Below are 8,250 nucleotides of genomic sequence, written 5' to 3'. Positions count from 1 at the left end.
AAAATCCACCCATACATAGTAATAGCAAATGCCAACATAGGTACCGTGCTTTGATAACTATGAAACACAAATACTGACTTTAATGGAAACTTATTTTAGCAAATCCGATTAATCTTAAGGGTTTTTTACCAAAATAAATTTTCTGTCCAGAGAAGTGAATTCGGTCATTCAAAGCAAATCTTCACTGGTAATTTGAAAGTTATCCCCAAAGCTATTTTAAAGCTCTCCATCAGCTCAAATACTGCATTCATTTACAGAAGATGAGTTTAAGAGTAGTGTTTGTAAAGTAAAATTATTTGACTGAGTGGTTTTGAATGGGGCAATGATTTAACAAATTAAGAAAGGAAAATTGTTGGCAGGCAATAAACACTACAGCTTTATAAAAATAAATATGGGGAGGCGGGGCCAAGATGGCTGACTAGGTAGAAGCTAAGCTACCTCGGATCCCTCTTGCAACAAAGACTCAGAAAAACAAGTGAATCGATCATATACATGACAATCTACGAACACTGACCATCAAATACAGATCTAAAGAGTTGACCTGAGTGACAGAGACTGAGAACGAACAACCACGGGGAAGCAGCGACTGTTTTTGGAGGCTGGAGCCAGAGTCCCAGTCAGGAAACCTTGGCGCCGGGCTTTGGACTCGGCGCAGGGGGACTGAGCACGGCATCCTGAGACAGCGCAAACACGGGACGCAGCCCTAGCCCCCAGAAGTGACCTCAGGGGAAGCCCAGCCAGTCCACACAGACAGCTCAGCGACGCAGCTGACAGGAGGAGAAGTCACCGGGAGGCAGTGACTGGTTTTGGAGCCAGGAGTGCGGCGTCCCAGCCAGGAAAACTTGGCGCTGGGCTTTGGACTGGGAGCGGAGGAACTGACCCCGGCTTTCAAGACAACGTAAGCACGGAACGCGGGCCTGACCTCAGGGGCAATCTCCACCCAGCCAGTGCCCACAGTCGACGCGCCCCTCGGGAATCTCAGATAAAACAGTCATCCCAAGCAAGATAAGTAACTTTGTCTATATTCCCGGGGGCTACTCTCTCCTATTTATCTGAACCCTCCCCTCCCCTTCCCAGGCGGCTTCATTAACATTGGAATTTCCTGAGCCAGAGAGTGAAGTGCACTGTGTTTTTTCTTTCTTCTTCTTCTTTTTTTTTTGGTCTTTTCCTAACCCATTCTCCTGGCCTGAGAGAAGCAGCTACAAAAAACCCAGGGACCAAAAATCCTTCCCTAATTGGACTAAAAACACAGAACCAGCTCCAGCCAAACATATGTGATCCACAGCCTTGGGCTTTCATCCCTGCAGGGAACAAGGTGGCTATTATAATGCAAAGGCAATTCTGATAGGGATCTGACTGTAATTGTTTTAGCAGATTACTGGAAAGACAAGTTTCCCAGGTCTGATATCTCTGCGTATTCAACAGAGACCTCACTGACCCACAACAGGGAACTGAGGTATGAAGCTTGCCCCAGACCACCTAGCCTCCTGCCTTAGGAGTCTAAGGAGGGTGACACCTACCAATCTGTAGAGGTACTGGCATTGGGGGCCTAAGGTACAGCTGCAGAGCCCACCCACCAAAGTGCTTTAGGAATAGAGACACACCTACCTCACTGGCACTTGGGGGAAGCCTGTCAGCATCCTGCCCCCCCGCCCCGGAGTGTGAAACCCTGCTGCTACTAGAATCTGCTGCACGCAACTATCACCACTACTTCTCTAGGTGAATAGGTGACAGTCTGCACCACACACTTGGTAACCCAAAATCAGATTCTACTCAAGAATAGTGAATGGACTCTTAGACTTATATATCTGGTACCAGCCCAAACCAGCTGGTAACAGGACATAAGTGATTCCAGGGCTACAACAATCAAGACAGCGCAATCTAGTAGCCCATCCACGTATATTGAAAGAAAACAAAACAAGATAAAACTCAGTGAGCAAATATAGAATAAATCACTGCAATATCTTAGAAATGGCTCGGAGACAGCAGTCGATATCAAACCACATAAAGAAGCAGACCATGATTGCTTCTACAGCTCCCCCAACTAAAGAATCGAAATCTTTCCCAAATGAAGATACAATCCTGGAATTTCCAGATGCAGAATATAAAAAACTAATTTACAGAATGCTTCAAGACATCAGGGATGACCTCAGAAATGAAATAAGGCAATCTACAGAAAAAGCCAAGGAACACACTGATAAAACTGTTGAAGAACTCAAAAAGATTATTCAAGAACATAGTGGAAAAATTAATAAGCTGCAAGAATCCATAGAGAGACAACATTCAGAAATCCAAAAGATTAACAATAAAATTACAGAATTAGACAATGCAATAGGAAGTCAGAGGAGCAGACTCGAGCAATTGGAATGCAGGGTGGGGATCTGGAGGACCAGGGAATTGACACCAATATAGCTGAAAAAAAAATCAGATAAAAGAATTAAAAAAAATGAAGAAACCCTAAGAATCATGTGGGACTCTATCAAGAAGAATAACTTGCATGTGATTGGAGTCCCAGAATAGGGAGGGATAACAGAAAATACAGAAAAAATAGTTGAAGACCTGTTGGCAGAAAACTTCCCTGACATCAAGAAAGACGAAAGCATATCTATCCAAGATGCTCATCGAACCCCATTTAAGATTGATCCAAAAAGAAAATCACCAAGACATATTATCATCAAACTTGCCAAAACCAAAGATAAAGAGAAAATTTTAAAAGCAGCCAGGGATAAAAGAAAGGTCTCCTACAAAGCAGAATCAATAAGAATAAGTTCAGACTACTCAGCAGAAACCATGCAGTCAAGAAGGCAATGGGATGACATATATAGAGCACTGAAGGAGAAAAACTGCCAGGCAAGGATCATTTATCCAGCAAAACTCTCTCTGAAATATGAAGGTGAAATTAAAACATTTACAGATATACACAAGCTTAGAGAATTTGCAAAAACCAAGCCAAAGCTACAAGAAATACTAAAGGACACCAGTGCAACACAAGGTCACAGAACAGAACATCCTGATATCAACTCAAATAGGGAAATCACAAAAACAAATTAAGATTAATTTTAAAAAGAAAAAAAATGCTCAAAACGGGGAATCATTGAAGTCATTATGTAAACGATCACAATAATAAAAAAAAAAAAAATCAAAAGGAAGGACTAAATACACGTGGCATAGAACTGCCATATGGAGAGGGATACAAGGCGATATAGGACAATCCAAGTTAGGTTTTTACTTAGAAAAATAGGGGTAAATATTAAAGTAACCACAAAGAGGTATAACAACTCCATAACTCAAAATAAAAGCCAAGAAAAACATAACGACTCAGCAAACATAAAGTCAACTACTATAAAAATGAGGAACACACAATTTACAAAGAAAAACGTCTCAGCACAAAAAAGTAAGTGGAAAAATGAAATTGTCAACAACACACACAAAAAGGCATCAAAACGACAGCACTAAACACAGACTTATCTATAATTACACTGAATGTAAATGGACTAAATGCACCAATAAAGAGACAGAGAGTCTCAGACTGGATAAAGAAACACGATCCGTCTATATGCTGTCTACAAGAGACACACCTTAGACTTAGAGACACAAACAAACTAAAACTCAAAGGATGGAAAAAAATATATCAAGCCAACAGTAAGCAAAAAGAGCAGGAGTAGCAACATTAATTTCTCACAAAATAGACTTTAAAGTTAAATCCACCACAAATGATAAAGAAGAGCACTACATAATGATTAAAGGGACAATTGACCAGGAAGATATAACCATATTAAATATTTATGCACCCAATGACAGGGCTGCAAGATACATAAAACAAACTTTAACAGAACTGAAAAGTGAGATAGACATCTCCACAATTATAGTAGGAGACTTCAACACACCACTTCCGGAGAAGGACAGGACATCCAGTAAGAAGCTCAATAGAGACACGGAAGACCTAACTGCTACAATCAACCAACTTGACCTCATAGGCTTATACAGAACACTCCACCCAACTGCTGCAAAGTATACTTTTTTTTCTAGCGCACATGGAACATTCTCAAGAATAGACTACATATTAGGTCATAAAACAAACCTTTGCAGAATCCAAAACATCAAAATATTACAAAGCATCTTCTCAGACCGTAAGGCCATAAAAGTGGAAATCAATAACAGAAATATTAGGAAATGAAATACTTGGAAACTGAACAATACCCTGCTGAAAAAAGACTGGGTTATAGAAGACATTAAGGAGGGAATAAAGAAATTCATAGAATGCAACAAGAATGAAAACACTTCCTATCAAAACCTCTGGGACACAGCAAAAGCGGTGCTCAGAGGTCAATTTATATCGATAAATGCACACATACATAAAGAAGAAAGAGCCAAAATCAGAGACCTGTCCCTACAACTTGAACAAATAGAAAGTGAGCAACAAAAGAATCCACCAGGCACCAGAAGAAAACAAATAATAAAAATTAGAGCTGAACTAAATGAATTAGAGAACAGAAAAACAATTGAAAGAATTAACAAAGCCAAAAGCTGGTTCTTTGAAAAAATTAACAAAATTGATAAACCATTGGCCAGACTGACTAAATAAATACAGGAAAGGAAACAAATAACCTGAATAAGAAACGAGATGGGCCACATCACAACAGACCCAACTGAAATTAAAAGAATCATATCAGATTATTAGAAAAAATTGTACTCTAACAAACTTGAAAACCTAGAAGAAATGGATGAATTCCTAGAAAAATACTACCTACCTAAACTAACACAATCAGAAGTAGAACAACTAAATAGACCCATAACAAAAAAAGAGATTGAAACGGTAATCAAAAAACTCCCAACAAAAAAAAAGCCCTGGCCCGGATGGCTTTACTGCAGAGTTCTACCAAACTTTCAGAGAAGACTTAACACCACTACTACTAAAGGTATTTCAAAGCATAGAAAATGACGGAATACTACCTAACTCATTCTATGAAGCCACCATCTCCCTCATACCAAAACCAGGTAAAGACATCACAAAAAAAGAAAATTACAGACCTCTATCCCTCATGAACATAGATGCAAAAATCCTCAACAAAATTCTAGCCAATAGAATTCAACAACATATCAAAAAAATAATCCGCCCTGACCAAGAGGGATTTGTACCAGGTATGCAAGGCGGGTTTAATATTAAAAAAACCATTAATGAAATCCACCATATGAATAAAACAAAAGACAAAAACCACATGATCTTATCAATTGATGCAGAAAAGGCATTTGACAAAGTCCAACACTCATTTATGATAAAAACTCTCAGCAAAATAGGAATTGAAGGAAAATTCCTCAGCATAATAAAGGGCTTCCATACAAAGCCTACAGCCAACATCACTCTAAATGGAGAGAGCCTGAAAGCATTTCTCTTGAGAACGGGAACCAGACAAGGATGCCCTTTATCACCGCTCTTATTCAACATTGTGCTCGAAGTCCTAGCCAGAGCAATTAGGCTAGACAAAGAAATAAAGGGCATCTGGATTGGCAGGGAGGAAGTAAAATTATCTCTATTTGCAGGTGATATGATCTTATACACAGAAAACCCTAAGGAATCCTCCAGAAAACTACTGAAACTAATAGAAGAGTTTGGCAGAGTCTCAGGTTATAAGATAAACATACAAAAATCACTTGGATTCCTCTACATCAACAAAAAGAACATCGAAGAGGAAGTCACCAAATCAATACCATTCACAGTAGCCCCCAGGAAGATAAAATACTTAGGAATAAATCTTACCAAGGATGTAAAAGACCTCTACAAACAAAACTACAAAGTACTACTACAAGAAACTAAAAAGGACCTACATAAGTGGAAAAACATACCTTGCTCATGGATAGAAGACTTAACATAGTAAAAATGTCTATTCTACCAAAAGCCATCTATACATACAATGCACTTCTGATCCAAATTCCAATGACATTTTTTAATGTGATGGAGAAACAAATCACCAACTTCATATGGAAGGGAAAGAAGCCCCGGATAAGGCAAGCATTACTGAAAAAGAAGAAAGTGGGAGGCCTCACTCTACCTGATTTTAGAACATATTATACAGCCACAGTAGTCAAAGCAGCCTGGTACTGGTCCAACAACAGGCACATAGACCAATGGAACAGAATTGAGAACCCAGATATAAATCCATCCACATATGAGCAGCTGATATTTGACAAAGGCCCAGTGTCAGTTAATTGGGGAAAAGATAGTCTTTTTAACAAATGGTGCTGGCATAACTGGATATCCATTTGCAAGAAAATGAAACAGGACCCATACCTCACACCATGCACAAAAACTAACTCCAAGTGGATCAAAGACCTAACCATAAAGACTAAAACGATAAAGATCATGGAAGAAAAAATACGGACAACGTTAGCAGCCCTAATACAAGGCATAAACAGAATACAAAACATTACTAAAAATGACAAAGAGAAACCAGATAACTGGGAGCTCCTAAAAATCAAACACCTATGCTCATCTAAAGACTTCACCAAAAGAGTAAAAAGACCACCTACAGACTGGGAAAAGAATTTTCAGCTATGACATCTCCAACCAGTGCCTGATCTCTAAAATCTATATGATTCTGTTAAAACTCAACCAGAAAAAGACAAACAACCCAATCAAAAAGTGGGCAAAGGATATGAACACACACTTCACCAAAGAAGATATTCAGGCTGCTAACAGATACAAGAGAAAATGCTCTTGATCATTAGCCATTAGAGAAATAAAAATTAAAACTACAATGAGATTCCATCTCACTCCAACAAGGCTGGCATTAATCCAAAAAACACAAAATAATAAATGTTGGAGAGGCTGCGGAGAGATTGGAACTCTTATACACTGCTGGTGGGAATGTAAAATGGTACATCCACTTTGGAAATCTATCTGGCGTTTTCTTAAAAAGTTAGAAATAGAACTACCATACAACCCAGAAATCCCACTCCTTGGAATATACCCTAGAGAAATAAAAGCCTTTACATGAACACATATATGTACACCCATGTTTATTGCAGCTCTGTTTACAATAGCAAAAAGCTGGAAGCAACCAAGGTGTCCATCAGCGAATGAATGGTTAAATAAATTGTGGTATATTCACACAATGGAATACTACGCATCGATAAAGAACAGTGACGAATCTCTGAAACATTTCATAACATGGAGGAACCTGGAAGGCATTATGCTGAGTGAAATTAGTCAGAGGCAAAAAGACAAATATTGTATAAGACCACTATTATAAGATCTTGAAAAATAGTATAAACTGAGAAGAACACATACTTTTGTGGTTACGAGGGGGAGAGGGAGGGAGGGTGGGAGAGGGTTATTTACTGATTAGTTAGTAGATAAGAACTACTTTAGGTGAAGGGAAGGACAATACTCAATACACGGAAGGTCAGCTCAACTGGACTGGACCAAAAGCAAAGAAGTTTCTGGGATAAACTGAATGCTTCAAAGGTCAGCGGAGCAAGGGTGGGGGCTTGGAACTATGGCTTAAGGGGACTTCTAAGTCATTTGGCAAAATAATTCTATTATGAAAACATTCTGCATCCCACTTTGAAATGTGGCGTCTGGGGTCTTAAATGCTAACAAGCGGCCATCTAAGATGCACCAATTGGTCTCAACCCACCTGGATCAAAGGAGAATGAAGAACACCAAGGTCACACGATAACTATGAGCCCAAGAGACAGAAAGGGCCACATGAACCAGAGACCTACATCATCCTGAGACCAGAAGAACTAGTTAGTGCCTGGCCACAATCGATGACTGCCCTGACAGGGAGCACAACAGAGAACCCCTGAGGGAGCAGGAGATCAGTGGGATGCAGATCCCAAATTCTCATAACAAGACCAGACTTAATGGTCTGACTGAGACTAGAGGAATTCCGGCGGTCATGGTCCCCAAACCTTCTGTTGGCCCAGGACAGGAACCATTCCCAAAGATAACTCATCAGACATGGAAGGGACTGGACAATGGGTTGGAGAGAGATGCTGATGAAGAGTGAGTTACTTGTATCAGGTGGACACTTGAGACTGTGTTGGCATCTCCTGTGTGGAGGGGAGATAGGAGGGTAGAGAGGGTTAGAAATTGGCAAAATTGTCATGAAAGTAGAAACTGGAAGGGCTGACTCATTAGGGGGAGAGTAAGTGGGAGTATGGAGTAAGGTGTATATAAGCTTATATGTGACAGACTGACTTGATTTGTAAACGTTCACTTAAAGCTCAATAAAAATTATTAGAAAA

This window comes from Loxodonta africana, chromosome 1, assembly GCF_030014295.1.
Source record: "Loxodonta africana isolate mLoxAfr1 chromosome 1, mLoxAfr1.hap2, whole genome shotgun sequence".
Lineage (NCBI taxonomy): Eukaryota > Metazoa > Chordata > Mammalia > Proboscidea > Elephantidae > Loxodonta > Loxodonta africana.
This window is presented reverse-complemented; position numbering follows the sequence as displayed.